This window comes from Calidris pugnax, unplaced genomic scaffold, assembly GCF_001431845.1.
Source record: "Calidris pugnax isolate Ruff unplaced genomic scaffold, ASM143184v1 scaffold21, whole genome shotgun sequence".
Classification (NCBI taxonomy): domain Eukaryota; kingdom Metazoa; phylum Chordata; class Aves; order Charadriiformes; family Scolopacidae; genus Calidris; species Calidris pugnax.
Window position 1 is genome coordinate 3,665,454 of NW_015090770.1, and position 22,386 is coordinate 3,687,839.

Sequence of the window (22,386 nt, forward strand, 5' to 3'; positions counted from 1 at the left end):
CGGGCTGCTGCCACGTCTGGCGGCGCAAGCGCGCTCCGCCGCTACCGCCCGCCCGCCCCGCGGCACGACGGGGCTTGTAGTCCGCCCCGGGAGCGGAGCCCATCGCACCGCATCAGATCGGATCCGGGAGGTGGGGGGGGGATGCTCACCGCCTCCCCGCCCCCCAGGGTGCGTGGAGCTCCCGCAGCGATCCGGCGCTTGGCACAAAAAAAAGCCAAATCTCACCCAAACTACTGCCAGCAACCACAATTAAAAAGCAGTCTCCACCCACTTCGTTCCAACAGAGATTAAAAAGTTCCAGCTCATCTTCTCCGACGTCCCACTGGCCTCCCCTCTGGGGTTAGTTTCTTGTGCCTCCACCTCTCTCCCAGTGTGTACCTCGCCCTAGGGAGCCTTCTGGCAAATAAAGTCCTTCTTGAGCCTTGTTTTTGTCAGGGTCTTTAAAAGTTTCTGCTGGTCTAGAGGGGTCTGGAGCAGAAGTCTTGTGAGGAGCAGCTGAGGGAACTGGGATTGTTCACCCTGGAGAAAAGGAGGCCGAGGGCAGACTTTATCGCTCTTTACAACCACCTGAAAGGAGGTTGTAGAGAGGTGGGGGTCGGTCTCTTCTCCCAAGCAACAAGCAATAGGACAGGAGGAAACGACCTCAAGTTGCGCCAGGAGAGGTTTAGATTGGTGACCTTATAGCTCTTTAGAACCACCTGAAAGGAGGTTGTAGAGGAGTGGCGGTTGGTCTCTTCTCCCAAGCAACAAGCAATAGGACAGAAGGAAACGGCCTCAAGTTGCACCAGGAGAGGTTTAGATTGGATATTAGGAAAAATTTCTACACCAAAAAGGTTTATTAAACTGGCTGCCCAGGGAGGTGGTGGAGTTGCCATCTCTGGAGGTATTTAAAAGCCAGGGAGACGTGGTGCTTAGCAACATGGTTTAGTGACGGTCTTTGTCAGTGCTAGGTTGACACTTGAACTCAATGATCTGAAGAGTCCCTTCCAACTGAGACAATTGTGTGATTCTTTCATTTGGGGCAAGAGGTGAAAAAGGGAACCAAAAAAAAAGGAGAAGGGGTGAGAGAGCTGACTGGAAGAGAGGCTTAGAAACTAGGCCCAGTTCTCCTTGTAAGTTGTTCCCACTTGTTATCATTAAATCCTAGAAGAGAACCCTGCTTCATCCTCACACGTTGGCAACGATGCCAAAGTGCAAGCAAATAAATACACTGAGCCTGACCAGGATCAATTTGTGCAGCCTCCATTATAATCACGCTATTTGAATGATTGCTGCATCCAGAGGAACAAATCGGTCTGCGCCCCGAGTTAGGGACGTGCAGCCAGCCAGCTCTGCCTCGCAAGGACATCCCAGATGTCCTGCCAGTAATCTTAAGGTCAAAGCAGGTCAGCTGCCTTATAATTGGCTTCCCTCTAACAGGAGGGATCTTCACCTACCGCCCAGTGGCCGCGTGAAATTCTTCCTTGGCTCAGAAACATCAAAGGAAAATCAAAGGCATCTTTTTGAGTCTGATCCTCCCAGCTGACTGTCGCCTGAGCATTAGCCTAAGAGGCTGGCTGCAAGGGAGCAATTTGTAGATCCATACAGCTGACTGATCACTTCAAGCCCTGATCATGGAAACTGAATGCCGTTGACATTAACAAGTCCCCTGGTGGAGACGTAATTTGGCAAAGCAGAAACACACATAGAGAAAGTTATTACTATTAACATTTACACTTTTGTGGCATCTTTCGCGGCAGAAGCAGAGCACACTTTTCTCAGTCACAGCTGGATAACCTTTAGCAAATCATTTCACAGTGCTACGCCTCACTTCCCATTCGCAGGCGGCCTCAGTTACCCTGCCTTTAAACGGGGCTAGCAATCCCTAGCTCACTCCAAAATGCCGGTGAGTGTACACACGAGGCACAGCCCAAGAGCCATCAGAAGGAGTCTGGGATGAGGGAAGACGCACGGCTGGAGAGAGACTTAGGAAAGTGAAGGAAAAGGCAGAAATCTTTTCATTCTACAGTAGAAGGACCCCAAAAAAGACATCCTTTGTGTCAAATATCTGTACGCCTGAAGTATATGCCATCTGCACTGCCACTTCTCACCTGCAGGCCCTACTGACTGCACTGGGATGGATGGATGGATGGATGGATGGATGGATGGATGGATGGATGGATGGATGGAGGGGTGTGCTGTACTAGTCACCACCACTGCCAGAGCCAGCTTCCCAATCTCTAATAATCAGCCCACTGGCAAAAGGCTCCGGATCCCCATTTGAAGTCAGCTATCAAAACCTCCAGGAATAGGTAACCTCTTCCAGATTCCCATCACCTTCGGATCCTCATCCTGGAGCTCAAAGGCTTCTGCACACAACTACCCTGACTCATCCAGACCTCTAATCTCAGTTGGGTATCCAGGTCCTCAAAGACTGTTTGAATCCTCCTGTGACTCTTTTGTGTAGAAAACTGTTATATCTTTTGACGTTTCGCATCACAGTTACCAGTATCTGGCAATGCAAAAGTAACTTCAATGTGGTGGAATTTCTGTGCTGTGTCATCACCATGTAGGATGTGCTGCCATTGTGGTAGGAAAGGATAAAATCCTGGGCCATGGTTTTGTACATTTTTATCATGATGGCAAGAGGAAGGAAATAAAAAAAAAAGGAGAAAGCAAAAAAAGAAGACAAGCTATTTCAAACTGTGCTTCTGAAAGGTTATATAAAAAATTCAGTTTGGGAAGCTGCAATTCTTATATACCGAAGAATATAAAAAGGGTATCCATGTGGCAACTACAGCTTCTTTCATTCAGTTCAGCTCGATAATTTGTATTGACATGACAGGCATTGCCAAAACTTAAGAGACAAGATCATTGAGCATCTGTCTCGGGTCAAAATAATATATCAAGTATCAGCTCTAGACAAGGCTTTACACAGTGGCAACTACTTAATCAATCCAGTCGTGCATTACTAATGAACTCATTACAGTTGTATCTGAGAGCACCACTATCCAGCATCCTAAGTTTTACCCTGTATCTCTTTGGCATTAATATCATATGCTGCTTGCCTTTCTGTAATTGTAATATTTGTATATGGCACCGCAAAACATGGTGAAAGCATTCATTAATTCACCACTGAGAAGCAAGAAAGAATCACTGCCCTTGGATTATAGATCAGAAGACAGTAGCAGAGAGATTATATGATTTGCCCAAGGCCATAAAACCAGACAGTTTCAGATCATGTTCATTTCCAAAGTCTGCACTGGGTCTGCTAATCCTTACTTGTCTGTCTACATTCAAACACCTCTTTTACCAAGAATAAAATACAAAACTGGACTGACAGTAAGTATGTCTGTAAGGAATTACACCTTCCACATTTCCTGTATGTTGCTGCTTTATTTGACAAGCTTTATTCTTTGTTCTCTTTTTAACCTGAACAAGTCTCTGGTGGCCTCTGACAAAAGGTAAAATGAGTCACCTTTACCATGAAAAAATGACAGCAGAGCAGACAGAAAAAGATACAAGCACTTTGCAAGCCGTACTGAATCCAGGGGCAACGTGGTCTACACTGGGACCCCAAACTACATAGCATTTGCCCAAAATTAAAGCAGGATTTTCTCATTGCCTTAACTACATCACGTTGTCCTCCTTCCTTCCAGCAACATCTCTTCCTTCTTTAGTTCAGCTTCAGCCAACTGATTTTGATCTGCAGGCCTATCTCCTATAAGTTTTGTGACATCTGTGTCATGGCACTGATTGCATCAGCTGAAGAGAGACATACGAGCTGGTTGCCGTCAACAGATTGATGGTACCGTAGCCCTCGGCTCCTCGTGACCTTTCCTACAGCTCTTCAGCACATGATGAAAAGGAAGAGAGACAGGACCAGCCCCTGTAGGACTTCACATGGGAGTGGCCTCAGAGAAGAGGCACAGCTGTACATCGCTTTTCTCCAGCTGACATCTGTCAGAGGGGAGAGCCTGAAGGCGACTTTCCACTCCTGCTGCCTCCTCAGCACCTGATGGCAGGGCTGCAGATGCAGCATATCCATACACATCAGCTAACAAATTCCATGGAAGATCGTTAGCATGCCAAAATAAGGGATATGAAGGTGCAGCTGTTTCATAAAGGATTGTTTCTTAGGTCAGACATTCCAGTTTCATATTTTTGCATGAACCCTTTATGACGCTATTTTGTTAATGGCGGAAATAAATTCGTCATGAGTCTCAAGGGACAGCTCTCTGTTTTTCAGCTGGGACATATCTGCTTTTTTCACCTGGTTCACTCATTGCAGTCAATGGGAATGGCAGAGAGGGAAGTTGGAATGGAGTTTAATCCGAATGCTTTTATCTCAGTGCTCTGCGAGGGTGCTGTACGCAATCATATAACTCAGTGCCTCCATCTTCTGCATCATACCCCTTTACATTTCTGAGGTCTAGGACTGTGGACTTTTTGTACAGACCTTGCACAGCACAAAGGAAAAATACACACATGCTGTGAGCTTTCATGGGAATTTTACTTTTGTACTTTATTGTTGTTGTTTCCTTCATTCTAGAATAAAAGTACTTTTGGACCACAGGTAGAGAGATGCTCTTTATATATGAGAGGAAAAAAACAGTAGGTACTGCAGGAGTCAGTTAAAAGTTGAGTACAGATATTTTCCAAATATTTCTTCCTGGAAATTTTCCATTACAGTTTTTATTGCTTTCTTTAAGTCTGAAGTCTGCATGCCCCTTTACATTCAAGTGGCCCTACTGTTAAGAACACTGTCGTTTCTTTCACTGAATCTCCAAAGCGGGATATAATGTGTTCCTGAGTAACATAAAAACCTTCTACAGTACAGGCACCTTGCTGGCAGGTAGTAGATAATTTATGTCTCTCAGTTACCTGCTGAGAGAACAGTTTAAACAAGATTAAAACAACCATTGGAGTCTAGCTGTTGTGTGCTGGCTGCAGCACTACTGCATATTTCCAAACTGCTGTGGTCAAGACAGTTTTCCAGCGATTTGCAGAAGCTTTGTAAAATATTTGCAGGCTGTTTTTGCCTTTACTGCATCATCAGAAAAGTGTCGAACAACGAGCTCGTGAAGAGGGCTGAGATCAGAATATGAAATCACTGCACAGCCCAACCACAGGTTTCCTGCATAAGGATTTACATGTCACGTGAGCGAGCGGGGGCTGATGTCTCTCTCCACCTGTAAATCAGGAGTGTGTGCATTACTGGAGTGTAGCTAACACCCATTGGATTGCGATGGTGCCTACATACCCTAGTAACAGAAGCCCAACCGGTTATTTTAGAACAGTATAGGTCTCTATTCTGCTGGCAAAATGTTTGACTTCCATCTGCAAGTTCACATACTGAGACTGATCCTGCCATGCTGTTCAGGGGTAGCCTCACACTAACAGCTGGCAACAGAAAAGTAGATGGCTTCTCCTGTGACTAAAGTTGTTACGCCTCTGCTCTGGGGACACAAAATATTCATCCATACAAAGGACTGAATATAAAGATAAGAATACAAATATACGATCAAAATACTGTTCAGTGTAAAACAGTGCTTGTATTACTGGCCTCAGCCTTCAATGGAGCTGTATCCATCCAGAGTAGCTGAGCATCTGTCTCCGTATGATATCCAAAAATGTATTAGCATTCAACCATCAGCATACATTTGCTACAGACAATGTTCTACTAAAATATTTTTCATACATGTATCCTATGAGGATATATCCAATACATCCAATATATACATATTCAGTACTTTTCGCTCTCCATATATAGATACTTTTATATCTACTTTTTTTTACACGCATGTATACACACACACGTGCACAAATATACATGACATATTAAATAGATGCTTTGTGTAGATCAAGATGATTTTATACAATATTAGTAAATATCCAGTCAATATGTTTTTTTGTCTCCATTTTTCATTTTTCCTGGAATTATTTTGTGCGATTAAGTACTTGCCGTTTGAGCTCAAGATCAGCAGCCACAATTATGTATGACTATGCCGCCACTAGCTACTACATGCAATACAACAAAGTTTAATAAGAGGGATTTTCTTCCTGAAAGACCTTGTCTTTGCAAGAACCACTACTCACAGTCCTATGAAAAAAGCTGTGCTGTGAGGAAGCTAACATAAAAAAATCCCCAACCTTATGATCAAATCCCTTAGCTTTCTGCAGTTGTGCTGTCAGAGTAGCAATTTAGCATTTCAGTAAGGAACTTACTAGGTCCTTAGGATTTTCTCTCTCTAAACCTCCTTCCTTCCCTGCATATTGCAGTGACCCATCTTTTAGCAGGGAAACACCACAGAGAATGCTGCATGGGAAAAGAGATTGTAGAAGAAGCAGGGAAGCAAACAGGAATAAGACCTTGATCCTAAACTCTTTGAAGGTAATGGATTGACTTCAGTAGGCTTTGGCTCAATCCCCAGCTGTCAGGGAGAAAAGCCAGTAAAGGAAGGAGGAAAAACAGCTGAGAAACAACAGGGAAACAAAGGAGGCAGAAAGAAAAAATACTGAAGATAAAAGGAAGAAACCAGAAAGGGTAAAAGGTAGAGTGCCAAGAGAAGAAAGGCAGAGGAGAGCAGGAGTGGACACTACTAAAATACAAATAGAGAAGAGTGAGAAAAAACCCATCAGTGAACAATCTGTGAAATGGTATGTATGGGAAGCTGATTTGTTCCTGGTTTTTAAGCTGATTGTCCATATAGTGCAACCTCAACCTTGCCATGGCTGAGGCTGCACCTACATTTACCTTTTGATGTGCTCTATAGCACGTCCTGTCCCCCAGCTCCTCTGGTCAGTCAGGCCAGTACCTCTTTAGAGAACACCATGGCTTCCAGGCTTCCAACTGCTGTACATGTCTAGGTTTCCTGTACAGGGAAGAGTCTGGTGTGCATCTGAGTCTCACTTTGAGTATGGAGTTGAGCTCCTGCAGAAGTCAATGGGAAAGGAAGGGGTTCAGTGTCAGAGAAATACGTAGTCTTCCCTCTTGCTTGTACTGCAGCAGTGAACAGATCATTTCAGTTGTGTCTTAAAGCACAAGATTGTTTTTTGGGCCAAGAACAGGTGTTAGGAGACCTAAATTCTATTTCAAGGCCCTATCATGAGCTTCTGGCAAACGTTAATAACTCTATAAAGTATTATTTTTCTGATTTTCTCCTCTTGAAATATGCATAAGCCTGGTGACAGGTGGTTACTCAGCTGCTGCTTGTGAAACAGTGAGATTTGCAAACAGGTTCCACTGTGAAACCCTCTGGTAAGGTCTGTGTTGAGAATGGACCATCCTAGTAAGTTTCAGTTCTTCTTCCTTGAAGAACACATTCACATTTGTAAGATAATTAGCAATACCTCTGCATGGCTCTAGATACCATAACACAAGGATGAAATCCTTGCAGTATTATAACAACACTGGAAGACAGAGAACTCTGACAGCCAGGTGAATTCCTGTCTATATCTTCATTATCAAGGATACCCTTATGCCTGGCTTATCAAAAAACCTTATCAGACAGATGCTTGCTGAAGCTGAAAAATATTTCCTCCTGGGATTCATTCTAAGTCTCTGGAATTGCAATATTGCCCCGGGACAGCCAGACCACACAGTTCCCTGGGACCCAGAAGATTGAATGGGAGCTCCGGACAGCATCTCTCCTCCCCTTGTCTCCCTGTGCTTTTGGGAAATGCCAAGCAGAAGAGCCAGCCTGAGACTCCAGCCAGATGCAACCAAAGCCAGGATCTCTGGTTTGGATTTTGGACAGTGGCACCTGTGCTTGGATTTCAGTTTTGGCCTTTTGGGAGCAGGTAGGCTGAGAAGTACCCCCAGGATCAGATGAAAACTAGAGTGATTCTGTGGTAGAGCAGGCTGAGCAAGGAAACACGACCAGGATCCAGTGTGAAGGGCAGATCTAAGAGATACTGTGTAGAAATACATCTATGGATGGTGGCCAAACTAATGGGTGGATGAGGAATCTGCAATTGCATGAGGACATTGGGGACAGAGTCTAGGACTGAATGATGGGCTGAATGAGGAAAGCTCAACTGAAATTTCAAAATTGGTGGAGGATGCTTAAGGTAGCAAGACAGGAGCTAAAGGGAGAGAAAAGCTGTAGGCACAGTCTCCCCAGAGCCATTAGATTCCCAGATTTCTGCTCTCAGTAAGTGTGTGCCTCCACACACTCTGATCTACAGATGGCAATTTGCTATTTCTATGAGTTACCTCTGGTGTCTCAACTACCAGGATGGGAGTGCTGAATTTTACTGATGTCAAGCCTATAATATAACCTGCAAAATGGAAATCTTTTCTATCTGGATTGGTTTTTAAAACAAACTAGGAAATCACACACACATAAACTCTGTTTAGAAGGAAAAAACTCACTCAAAAGTTAGGAGATGCTAGATTAAGAATGCTAAAAAACTGTACTAGCCTCCTTGAATATGGGTTGTGAGATGGAGGTTTTTAACTATGTAATTATTTTTTGTCCCTCAGATTGCCTAACCTGTTTGTCGCAATAGTTGAGAGATGTATAATTAAAGGCAGGAGATAAATGGAAGGCAAAAGATGGCCTTATCATTAATGCAATGTAACCTCTATAACATTGGCCAAACTGCTTAAATGAAAATTTTCCCACGTTATCTCTAAATGTTCATATCTCCATTTCTGAGTATCCAACTTGGTATCTGATCAAATTTGCTGAAATGCTGAGCACTCAGAAGAGAAACTGAATTCAATCAAAGCACTGCAGCGAGTACTTAACACTCTGTACAGCTGACTATTCTGAAATAGGAGACCTTAGACAGTTAAACTGTACACTCAGAATAGGAAGCTCAACCTTATATTCCCTATATATGAAGTGGAAGGGCATCCTCTTTTGTCCTACTATATATTGGAAAGACACACTTACCAACAGGCATGAAGCACTCAGGCTCTTAAATGATAAACAACATACAGAAGACCCTGTAATAAAGAATATAACTCACATCAAAGAATGTAACTCACATCTGAGTAGTATATAGTAAGGAAGCAAGGGACGTATGTGGATCATGGAGGTTAAATCAAAATCTGAAGAGCTACGCATACACTGAGAACCATCTATCCTGTGCACTGAAAGAGGAAGGGGATTGTAGAAAAAAATATGGTCAAATATTAACAGATGCCTGTTTATCCAAGAAAACAGTTTTGGAAGAAACGAGCAGTGACAAGACAAGAATGTGTTCAAAAACATTCTGTCAAGCCTATGCAAAAATGTGTTAAGGACCTATAAAATGGAGATAACAATACTTTTCCTTGCTAGTGAAGTGCTTTGAGAGCTGCTGGTGAAATCTGCTACAAGACTTAATGCGTTTTTCTTTTCACAGAAACTGCAAGATCTTACCGAGCAACTCCAGCATAGCTCAAAGGATGAATCTGAAGACAATTGCAGTCAGTGGGAAGTTAGTTAATTTCAGAGGGTTTGGAGCAAAATCCATGAGCCATCAAATCCAGTTTCATTTTACGAAGTGACTTGATGTCATGAGCTGTAGAGCCTAGAGACAAAATGGTGGAGTTGAGGTTATTAGGGTGACATAAGCCAGGATCTGGGTTTGGTTTATTTTTTAAACAAGTTGCGTCTTGGCAGCAACCCAGAAAAAAGCAATATAAATAAAAAAATAAGAGGAAGGATAGCACAATAATAAAATAGCTACTGAAACTAGATCTGTGCAGACAGTGAAGTCTGTGAAATACAAGGGAGGGACAGGACTGAGACACTAATAAGGCGTTGTCCAGCTGAACTAGTAAAAAGCAATAGAATGAGTTTCAGCTGAGCCTGACAGGGTCATCTCAAGCTCATTTCCCCACGTGCGCCACAGAAGGAACATTAACAGCCACTTTTTTTCTCTTCCGTCAGTTATACAGCAGAAAAACTGAGCACCTGCTGAAGGCGCTTGTCAATGACAAGCAAATGGTAGCACTAAAAGTGCAAGCCAATGCAGCAAATGTGACCTAAGAAATACAGACTGACAGTGAAAAATGCTGCAGATTTGAAGTGTGCCATAGCTCTCTGAGTTTATGAAGGCAGTACATCTGGGCAGCTAGCAGGGGGAACACCGACAGGGCACAGGTCTATGATGTTACAGCGGAAAGACAGAACTGCAAGGTCCTAAGCATTTTTTAGAAATGGGGTGTTACAACTATAGTGAGAAAAGATTACCAGATTTCCCATTTTTAACCTCTTGTTGCCAAATTCCTTGGACTTGCTCTAAGCCTTTGTTGTGGCTGAGTGTCCTGTCCCAGCTCCTTGTGAAAATTAACCTTACCCTCGCCAGAACCAGGACAATCTTCAGCTGGACACACTGTTCTCAGCACTGTCAAAGTATTCCTTAAGAGGTCAAGGAGCCAAAAGCTTCTGCCTCCCACAGACAGAAGATTTGCTCCACTGTGAGTTCCCCTGTGTAAGATTCTACCTCAGTTTGCACACAGTTTATCTGAGCCCCACACCACCCCATGGAAGAAGGCTACATACACATTAATGCCATCAGTAACAGGGAGTTACTATTAAGGCAGCTGGGTTGCCGCTCCACTGTGTAGGTGAGGATTTGGTAGACCACATATGCAGGGCCTCCAGAAGTTAAAAGACCACAGATATTTTCTTGAGTTGCTTATGCCTAATGCCTGCTCTGGGAGGAATGTGAGCAATCCTGTCTAAATTTGTCTGAATGAAGAATTACCAAATACCTATGTTCCTCTATGTTCGCAAGAGAAGAGCTCTAAGCTCTTTTATTCTGTTGTCATCTCTTTGGAAGGGAAATCCTCTTTTCATTAGAGAGCATCTAGCACCATGGTGTTCTGATCTGATTAGAAGCCCTTCATGCTAGTGGATTCCAATGTTCTTATAGTAATATGTATTTTCCATTTCTTCTCGATTTGGTCTTGAGATGGTCAGAACAGATGAAATGGAAATGTTCCACTACATGTGATCTATGGATTCTTCCTTAACACAAATCTCTTGGGTTTGTCCTTTTCCCTGTCACTTAATATCCAATGGGTTGTGTATTCATAAATGCTAAATTTTTAAGTAGGAATGGACTTCTTTTAATATTGTCTACTTACAGGAAGAGTTTAAGTGCAAGGACCTTTTCTCTAATTGGCATATAGACATAATTTCTTCATAAGGAACATGGATCTATTTGGGTTACATAAATCAAAACACTCAGCCGTCTGTATCACAAGGGGGATGATATGACTTATGAAAAGGAAAATCATGACTCTCAAATCTGCTGGAATTACAAAACCACAACTTTACCCAAAATCTCCTGGTTATTAGCTGTGTTGATACTTAAGTGCTACAATACATGCAAGTAAGATTACATAATGAGATTCAGAAAAATAAATGAATTTTTACGCAAAGTGAACTCTGGTTAAAGCATGTTGTGTGGAAAAAGCCCAGCTGACTTCTGATACGGTTTTGCTATTGTAATTGTATTTGCATACTATAGTAAAATGCCCTTTTAAATTTCCTTCTTTTTAAAGCTGTTTATCGTTTTTCTCTTGTCGCAGGGACAATACTACCGCAAGGCCTATTTGATTTATAATTGCATTTTGGCAGATGAATTTGTTAACTTAAATATGAGATTTATTTGCCCACTTTGTCAGTAATATACTTAAAGTAATTTAAAAATCCATTTGACCTTTCACTTTTGATGTGCTGCTGAGTTCTGAAGTTTTCTCATACACTTCACCAAGTGCATGAGTAAAACAGCTTCCTTCCTTTGGAGTAATTTTATGGTTTGTGCAATAAGCAATGCAGAGAAAATAAATGTTCTTTGTTTACAAATAACAGAATCCCATTCAAGTGTTAAACAACTGTTATTATTAATTATTTACATTGTGATAGCTCTGCAGAGACACCATCATAGAGCCTGGCTCTATTATGTTAGCTGCTATACAAACATAGATGAAAAAGATGATTGTTACTATTCCTTATGGCCAATATGCTAAGTTGCCCAAGGTAACAGCAATTTGTTTATAAAAAGCAGCAAAAGGGCCTGGATTAATCCAAACAAAAAAGCCTAATTGTACTACTAAAATCATTTGTGGTAAGGAAGAAGGAAACAAAACTAGAAAAGAATGTGCTAGATTAACCTCACATCTGTTTACTGTTAAAATAATAGAGAGATCAGCTGTTCAACTCTTCAGAAGGGCCATTAAAAAAAAAAGACTGAAGAAGAATCAAGATGGTTGTGAAAGGAAATATACTAAAGGGAGTGAGGCATTTTTTAATGGCTGCTTCCTACATCACCTTCTGCATGCTGAAATAAATACATCAGTGCACTACCAGAGAATCAAAGTCAGGGCAGATGGGGCTGTAGAAGAAGATCTAGTACTCTTGCCAGCTTTGGCTAAAACCTGAACAAGCACTGAGCTCTTGTTGTTGTTCTTTCTTCTAACTCTTTTTTTTCTTTCCCATTTATTTTTTCTGTGTCTCTCTCTTTTTAGCTTTTTTTTTAAAATTTATTTAGTAAGGGTTTTGATTAGTTGGCCAAGATCACAGGCTTGTTGTTCTCCCAAGTTACAGATGATAGGACAAGGGGGAACGGCTTCAAGTTGCGCCAGGGGAAGTTCAGGTTGGATATTAGGAAACATTTCTTTACTGAAAGGGTTATCCAGCATTGGAATGGGCTGCCCAGGGACGTGGTGGAGTCACCATCCCTGGAGGTATTTAAGAAACGTGTACACATGTTTCTTCAGGGCATGCTCTAGTGCCCAAGATTACTGGTTTGTGGTGGGGGGCTGTGTGGGTGGGTGATGGTTCTTTGGTTTGGAGGTTGTTGTTGTGTGTTTAGGTGGTGGGAGCTGGTGTTGTTGTGTGTGGGGGTTTTTTGGGGTTTTTTTTTTTTTGTTTTTTTTTTCGGTTTTTTTTTTTTTTTTTTGGTTTTTTTTTTTTTTTGTTTGTGGTTGGACTCGATGATCTCTGAGGTCCCTTCCAACCACTACAATTCTGTGATTCTGTGATTCTGTGACATTAAATAGGCTGAGATCCCTGCATTCAAAATCCTGAACCCTATTTAACTTTTTAGGACTGGTCATGAACACGCTTTTGATTCACACATCCCATCAAATTTAATATAACAGTGATGCAGGAAGCTTACAATCTAGAAGCATCACATTTACCTAAACTTATTAAAAGACTATTATACATTCTAATTATGGACCCAGAACTGTTTGAAAGTGTTTCTGTTATTAATAAAACCAGCGTCAGTAGGTGTTAGATCCCTTAGAAGAACTAGGTTTAAGAGACTGATACAGGAAGTCTGTGGCATATTAGGATACTGAAGACTGTAAACCTGCAGGCTAGCATTCTGATTACTGGATTACCTTTCTTTCTCCTATCACATTGCTGTTTCCAGCAGATTTGATTAATTATCGTTGCTTCATTTTCAGTATTGTGCCAGTTTCCTGGGCAGCCAACACAATATCCTGGGTGCCTCTGAATTCTCCAGAAGCAGTAGCCTCCCACAAAACCCCACTCCCTTCAGAGTGCCTATTTAAGCATGGATTTCTGTCAGGAAAGCAGTCAGGCATGCCTTTTTCTGTGTGTGTGCTTGCTAAATGATACTTAACCTTCTGTGCCAGAATCTAGAGAAGATTGTTTTCTCCTCTAGACTTTTTTTCTGAGAAAAAATTGTTTCCTTTCTCTCTAAGAGGGTTTTTTCCATTAAGCTTTTGGGGAAGCAATCTCTGCTAGAAGGCATGATCATGATCATAAATGCATCTCAGCACTGCAATTCATGTATGAGAATTAGAGAGAGCAGCCCCTGACATTTAATCTGATCCACAGGTGGCTGAGAAAGAAGCAGGCAGAAGCAATGTCTGCTCAATTTGTCAACAGCAAATCTAAAAACTACAGTACTAGTCTGCTTTTGGTGGAGAGCTGAGCTTTTGACAGAACTATTTTAATTAAAAATATTTCTGGTCAATGGTACTTGTTTTCTGCAGAAAATTGCAGCTGAAGCAGTGATCATAACCCTAGCTGTTACGATTTTGTAACATTACTGAAATCATTCATATACTTACTTTGATTGTCTTATACTCTTCTTTTTAGGCTTTTTAGGCTGTATTATCCCCCTTGGTGTGTTGTGGCTATGTGACTGCTGCGATGCACCATTTCCCTGTACAAATAAAATGAAAGTGGAGGGCATGTTGACCAACTTATTTATGACAGAGAACTCAACCTACAATGAAGAATACCATTTTTGCAACACCTGGACTACAGTTCCCAGGAGGCAGCACAGCTATGTTTAGAAAGCAAAATGTTTTTCTTTTTCACTGCCATTTCAGACTATTCTATCTAAAGAAAGTCTTCTTAACTGCCCATTTTCCAAGGAGCTCTAACCAAGAATCCTCAATGAGACAATAGAGGAAATAGCAGAAGAGAGACCTTGTTAAGGAAAAAAAAGAAACCTAGACTTCCAATTTTCAGATGTCATCATCTTGTAATGAGTTTATTTTCTATTATGTGAGGTACTTAGGCTGATTCTTCAGAAAAATTAGAAGTTAATAATGATCAATCTACATTTACTCTGCACATAACTGTAGAGGTTATGATGCATGGCATAATTGCAGTGTACTGAATGTTTCCCTTTTATGGCTGGCTGCAGAGACTGTAATAGCCTGTTACTCATTTCTAGGTAAGGGAGTTGCTCCTTCGGTTTAGGTGGTAGGAATTCATGCTTCTGCTGCTGAGATTTTTGAACTTGATTCTGACTGGCAGTTGTAGACAGCTACATTTAATTATCAAAGGAACAGCATTGTTTTGTCATTCTCCTTTCAAAATGACACCAATGCACCTGAAAACAATACTGGATCAAACAAACCAAAGATGTTCCTGGAAAGAAAGAAGTTTTTCTGAATGCTCTTTGTCACGGGGAAGAATTTATCACATGCTTTAAGTATTCTTGTTTCTTTGTTTTATTTTTCTTTCCCTTAAAGATGATAAAGAAATAGAGAAGACCCAAGGTTAGATCTGGCATATTTCCAACACCAGTCTGTCTCTTATTCACCAACTAATTATTTACCTGTTTTTCTGAGAAAGACAATCAACATGCAAACACAATCAGGATGTATTATGTACATTTACAAGGAAGTGAAACACAACAAAGATAAAAGAAAGAATTGTAAATTTAAAATATTCTTGAAGACAAGATACCAAGGCTAAAGTGAAATTTCATGAACGTATTCAAGCATATTGGCCCAAATCCATGCTGGCTATTAATCCATAGCTCACAGACGAATTTGTTTCAGTGTTATTTAAAAACAGAACAAAACCTGACTCCGGAGCAGGCACAATGAGCTGACAACCTTGGCACAGAGCACAATATACTGGATTAGACTAGAGAAAACACATTTAGTTAAATAACTGCCACCAAAGAGAAAGGATGAGCTTGTAGCTATGGCTTTAGTGCATGACTGAGAAGAGCTGGGTTCACTTCTTGTGAAAGTCATCTCCTCTCAGGTCTGTTCCCTGAGTAAAATAAATCTATTTTTACATTTCTGCATCATTAAAACCTTCAGTGAAGACGTGATGTGCTGCCATTTGAGACCAAACCCAGGCCTCGGCAAGCAAAAGCTGTATATCACCTCTCCTTGAAGGATGACCCATGTGGGGCCAAGCCCCACACAACGTTTACCTCAGTGAGAGACATTTCAACCAAAACATGGCTAAATATTGAAGGGAAGAATGTAGTGATACAGTTACCTCTGCTGACCAATAAAAAAGATGAGCAAAATTCACTGGAGATGCCCTGCACAAGGGTATACCTGAGCTGGCAGAGCTACCCGGACCTGCCAAGGAGCTGCCGGATGGGGGATGCCTCAGGGCCTCTGCCCTCAGGCGGGACCAGCCTGGCTACCTGCAGCTGTGATAATGTCTTTTCCAATGAAAATTGTGAGCTGGGTGAGCTTTCCTCAGCTTGGCTGGCACTGCCTTTCCCTCCGGACTTGCCTCTCATGGTGCTGGGCGATGGTGAAGGAGGGCAACCATCAGCCGGGCCCGTGGAGCTGGGTCCCGCTGCCATGCCAGGAGCGCTTCGGTGGCTGTCACCCGGTAGGAGGCAAGGCATGGAGGTACAGGCTTCAGTCATCTTTGGGATGATGGGGAGATCACGGTGTTCAGAGCTCCACGTTTACATGTATAACTGATTTAGAGGATCTATGAAAGGGTTTCCTGGGTTTTTTTGAGGAAACTTGAGACTGTCCCTCCTGAGTGTGACAGGAGCTCTCTGGGTGGGTGCTGTGTCCCTGTCATGCCTCAGCTGACCCAGAGGCGGCTTCATCAGTTGTGAAGGGACAGAAAGATGCCAGGGCACTGCTGGAAGGTCCAAAGAGGACAGCACTGAACACAGCCCCTGTGTAGCTCGGGAGTCCGGAGGTCCTGAGGGGACTGTCCCTGCTTAGCAGAGTAGCTATTGGAAATGTCCCATTTAGGATAACAGTCAGCACTGATGAGGCTGCCAGCTGGTGGAGGAGGAGGTGGCAGTTACATAGAAAGTTTCTGTGTAGATTCCATCAAAAAAGATTTGGGGAGGGGAAGAAAAATCAAACTTTGTGGTGCTGCTTCGCAAGGAACAGATGCCAGGGAGCCATAAGAGCTGGCGGCTCCCTGTGGTCTGGGGGTGGCAGGGACTCTGAGGGGGGTGGCAGGAACATGGCCTCCCTGCCAAGGAGTAGGGCAGCCGGGGGGGTGCAGCAGAGCAGCTCCAGCCCCAGGCATTGGCTATCTCTCTGGGAACAGGAACCCAGCTTGTGGGGACCCACGGGTTGAGTTGTGGGGAGCTGGAGACCAGCAGCGCTGAAGCAGGAACTGAGGGCCCTGGACTGGGCTAGAGCGGGGTCTTGAGCCATGGGCTGGTCAGGGCATTCAGGCCTAAAAGTGCACTCAGGGCCCCAGCAATGGGCTGTATGCCACTGCAGTAACTGGACGAAAAATGAAATTAAATATCAGAGAATTCTATAAATGGAAGCATCTGACAAAAAATAAGCATCTTTACTGAGCATGTGCTTCAGACGTGGAACATATTGTCAGAGGAAGTCACTGAGGCCAAGACCTTAAAGAGATTGAAGAGGGTTTGTTCAGTTATGTTATAGCAAGATTGCCCAGATTTGGCATAATCTATGTCAGATTTCAGAGAGATTTTAAAGCACGGGCTCCAGGGAAGAATTGAGTCTCTCAAGAGATTAATTTGAGATTTAAAGTGGAGAAAAAAGTATATGTCTCAGATTATGGCACTGCCCTCTTAAGCTGCTATTAGAGAGGACACTGATCTGAACAGATTGCCAAGTTGATAACATATGACAATTCTTATACTCTAGGCTGAGTGCAGTGGAAAACAACTGTGTGTATGAAGGGCATGTGATTTTAGATTTTAAAAGGGCTACACCAACTTAGCTGCTGACAAATGAAAGCATATCTGACCTGAGCATCTTTCAATCAGTGAGGTTTCATCCTGTAGGAAAAAGGAGTAACTGACAAAAATGTTATTGCTTCCACAAATTAACTCAGGTTTCCTGCTCTTTTATCTGGTACATAGCCTTTTGTTTTCCCTCTCCCCCGCCCTCTCTTTTTATTCTTGCATGCATAGGAGACAGGAATCCTCCATCACTCAGGTAGTTACTTATACTTACAAAACCAATCTGGTCTTGTAACATTTCTGATGACGTGAAAAATCACCTCTGGATATGCCAGTGTATCAGCACAGCAAACAATAAGCAGAACATGGAATCCTGTGGCAAGTCACATATGAGTTTAGACAACATCCATACAAAAGATATAGTATGTGAACACGGAAAGAAAGCTGCCGTTTGTACCAGCTGGCCTGCTGTTGTTCCCAGTTTGAGCAGCAAAATGTGGTTCTTCAAGGCATGCAGACTACAGTTCGTGACCTTGAAGAATTCCTGGGTGACCCTTAAAGAGAGGGTTGCATTAGCTGTATCATGCCTTTTCCATAAAGCACACATCTGTGTAAAAGGTAATAAATTAGAAATATATTCCTTTATATACTTTCAACTCATTTCTACTTAGCAAAATCCCCAAGCTGTTCAGGAGCTATTGGGATCCCTTTGCCTATCACTAAAGGGCTGCAAACCAGCAGCTGCTGCATGATCCACTACTGAACAGTTTGAACGTTGTGTGTGAAGAATACTATCTCTTGCTGAAACCACATGGCAAGTATAACCAGTAATACGTGAACCTGGTGATTTTGAAATACTGTATTGCCACAATGTGTGCCTTGGATCTTTCACGGTTTCTGCTTTTCCTTCCTAGTCCTTTTCTCACTATTTTTCCAGCATGCACCGAAGCTACCATAAAAACATTTGAGCAAAATTGGAGTGACTGTAGGAAACAATGTGAAACTGAGCTTCCTTCAACAGGAGGTGTGCAGTTGCTTTGCTACAGCCCATCATTCAGCATTCTCTTGGCAGAAATGTTGGGACCTCACACTTGTTACTGTGGACTCTTTTTCTTTTGTGTGCGGACACTTAAGTTTCTCTCCAGGTGTCTTGGTTTAGGCGGTGGTTTAGGTTTGGTTCTGTTCCACCTCCAGGACACCAGGTCCTTTTGCATGTTGGTTCTCTCCTCTCACTTGTTTGTTGCCCTCTTGTTTTCAGCGTTGGCTGAAAGCTTGCTCATAGCTAGATTTTCATCAGGGATACCTGTCACAGAAAGACATCAAAGAAGTACGCTTATTTTGGAGTCTAGCTGATAAAAAACCCAACCAACCAACCCACTCAACCCCAAAACCCCAAGAAAAAGAAAAAAAAAAAGAAAAAGCATTTGAAAGTCTTAAGTGAATGTTGACCTGAGCTCCAAGCAGCAGCAAAGCATCGCAGCTTTGAGACTGACACATGCTTCACCACTGTGACAGCAGCGGTCTTAGTAGATTATAGTTTGAGAACTGCTCCATTTGCTGAATCAGCAAAATTGACTGCCTGGAAACTGAGCTGCTAATTGCCTATGCAAATGTCTTGCCTGGCTTCCTCCTGCTATCCAGAGGAAGAATTAGGACTGGATTACAGATGAAAATCTGGATTAAAGTGAAGCTGAACTTTCATAAAACAAAGACCTTCAGCTGCTCTTCACAGCTAGCTCTATCAAAAGACATGATTATTCAGACCTAGCTTTCATAGAATCATAGAATGGTTCGAGTTGGAAGGGACCTTAAAGATCATCTAGTTCCAACCCCCCTGCTGTGGGCAGGGACACCTCACACTAGAGCAGGTTGCTCAAAACCCCATCCAGCCTGGCCTTGAACACTTCCAGGGATGGGGCAAGCTTTCAAACACTCCCAAACTTTGGGAGTTGAATCAAAATTCTAACATTGTTATTCAGGCTCATCAAACAAACACCTTTGAGTAACTCCAAACAAGTATAACACAAGACATGCAGTGAGGCAGAGGATGTGTGTTCCAGTGCCGACCACTGAACTTCATGAACCCTCACTGCCATCCTTTGTAGCAATGTGGCACCAGTCTCCCAAGTTTGTTTTGAATTGTGTGGTGAAAAATTATTGGTACTTAGGCTGCATAATCTTTTCCCTTGTTATGTCAGGAGCAAATGACAGTTTGAAGTGAGTACTGCTGCTTCAGCTCAGCATCTGATATGTCTGCTTACCTGATGCAGCGTTCTTAGGCAGTGATTAATGAGAGCTATTGAGTCAGAGCCTATAACCATGATAAGCATTAACAGGTAAACCTAGAAACAGTAAAGGATAAAGCTCCTGAGGAAGAGAAAGGTACTGACTGGTATCTCAGTCTGGCTGTTTATATATTGGTCCCAATCAGATTGTTCAGAGATTGTTACATTTCAACCCAAGCCTCTTAAAGGTCCAAATATTATTTTTTTTTCACGAGAATAAATGTTTATAGCCAAATCTGACCCTACAAAAACTGGAAGCTCACTTCTTTGATTTAATCAAACCCAGGCAGACAATTCTTATTGGGGTGGTCATTTTTTTCTGTGGCAAGATCAAAACTGCCAGCAGAATGCTTCTATGTAGAAACACGGAGATGCAGAAATGCCTGCAGTATTAACAAACCTGGTCATAGCTCCCTGTTTGTTACACAGGGATATACAAGTAAAAATGCCTCAGGTCATCAGTGCATTTAAGCATACGCCTACCTTTAAGCAAGTGCTTGAATATCACTCTCCTTCCTTGAACTTTAATGGGACTTTGGGCCCCTGTTCAAGAATTAATGGATATTTATGTTCCTTGAACATCTGAGATAGGCTTACTCATGACTTTTTTGCTTTGCTGGATCAGGGTTTATAACCCTACAAGTTGATTTCTATCCTAGTCTATCTAAATATTTCAAGCACATATACAAAAATAAACCTAATCTTCTGTCAATATTCCACCTCTCTGCTCTCATGACATCTAGGACACAAACCACTGATTTTTACAATGATCTGACTTACAAATCTAGTTTTAGAAGGCACCGGCAGCTAATCACTCCTGCAGCTGGAATACCTACATTAACGCATCTCTGTTGCATGTGACTAGCTTGGAAAATGAAGTTAAACTTGTACAATAGAAGTAATTTAATACATGATTTAGAACTTTAACCATCTTACTACAAATTAATTTGCATGCCTGCAAACCTTTACTTGTATGAGTAACCCTATGTGTTTTGATGAGGAAAGAATATCGGTGAGGTTTGGCCTGCTGACTGTAGAAATGATTGTATCATAAATCACTGATAATATTTACATGAAATGTAGCAGTTCCACTCATTGTTCAAGGAAAAACAGTTTCGTTTTTTCTGTCTTTTTTTCCTTCTCTGTCACTATTGAATCTCACATTTTTGAAGAAAGGGAGAGAAGAACCACGCCTGGTATGATCGCACTTAACCTGATTGCCCACTGAAGGAAATCAGAGCTGAGATTTAGATAGGGTACTGCTCCAATAAGCCAATTCTGTTGACCCCTGACAAAGCTTCGAGCACATTTATGGGTGACGGAAGGGCTACTTAGTATCTTATAGAACTGGATTTCATGCTGTAAATTCACAGAAAAATTTAGGTTGGAAGGAAGATCTGGAAGTCTGTAGACCAACCTTCTTCTCAAAGCAGGGCTAGCTTCAAAATCAGACCTGGTTGCTCCACGCTTTGCCAAGTTTTGAAAATCTCCGAGGGTGGAAATTAAACAGTGCCTTTCAGCCCATCTTGGCCATGCACTGAGATGATTTTATTCCATATTTCCAATCATTATTTCTCTTGTTGCAGCTTGTGACTGTTGCCTTTTGTTCTTTTGCTGTGCATCTCTCACAAAAGTTTGTATCTGTCTTCTCCAACGGATTAAGGTAGTAGAAGACTGCAATTATATACTCTCTTCACCTTCTCATCTCCAGGCTAAACAAACCAGTTGCCCCAGCCTCTCCTTGTACATCAGATGCTCTGGTCCCCTAACTGTTTTAGCAGCCCTTCTCTGGAGTCTCTCCAGGTTGTCAGTAGCTGTTGTTCTGTGGCCCCCAAACTCCAGCTGGGGGTTTGTTCACTCAGCCCTCAGACCTGGCGCATGGGGTACTTCTGACTCAGATACATGACTTCAGCCTTTGCTGAACTTCAAGAGGTTCCTGCTAACATGTTCCTCCGGTTTGTTGAGGTTCTTCTGAGTGGAAACCCTGCTCTCCAGTGTATCAAACACTCCTCCAGTTTGGGTGTCACTTGATGAGGTTGTGTTGTGTCTCAGCATCCAGGGCCATATGGCATAGCAGCAGGGTAACATATTGACTTAGTCAGCAAGTGATAATTTTCAGCTTATCTGGCAGGAATAGAATTCTTGATAATTGTTGACCAGAATTCATGGAATATTTTTGGTGACTAGACTGAATGTACAATACACTTTGCAGTACATGCTATGCTAATTAGAAATATATATAGTAATTGTATTTTGATTATACATATCTAAATATATTTTTGTCTAAACAAGGTAAGTAAAGGTATTTCTGATGGATATATTTGTGCGGAAAAGAAATAGAAAATAGATAATCATTAATATATAATTATACACATGCATAGGAAGTGGTTGGAATTATCTGAGTATTAGGATTATAATAGCGCATTGCTCGATACCTGTGGCTCAATACCTGACCCTGCCTGCTCCAGCCACCCTGCTCTGCGCCGCTGCACCGTGTGCCTTCAGAAATCACTACGAAGCTCTCACTCGCTTTGCTGTTGTGCCTTATATTTGAGATGCCACCACTATACGTGGTGATGGCCAAGCTCAAGGAAAGATGTGATGTTTTGGAGGAGAAGTTATAGGGGTTTTAATTGCTGAAAATGCAAAGCAGAAAGCTCCTCTCTTAGTGCACTAGCCCACTCTGCTGCAATCATTTTTCTTTATTGACGTCCCTAACTGTGCCGGCGAAGGGAAG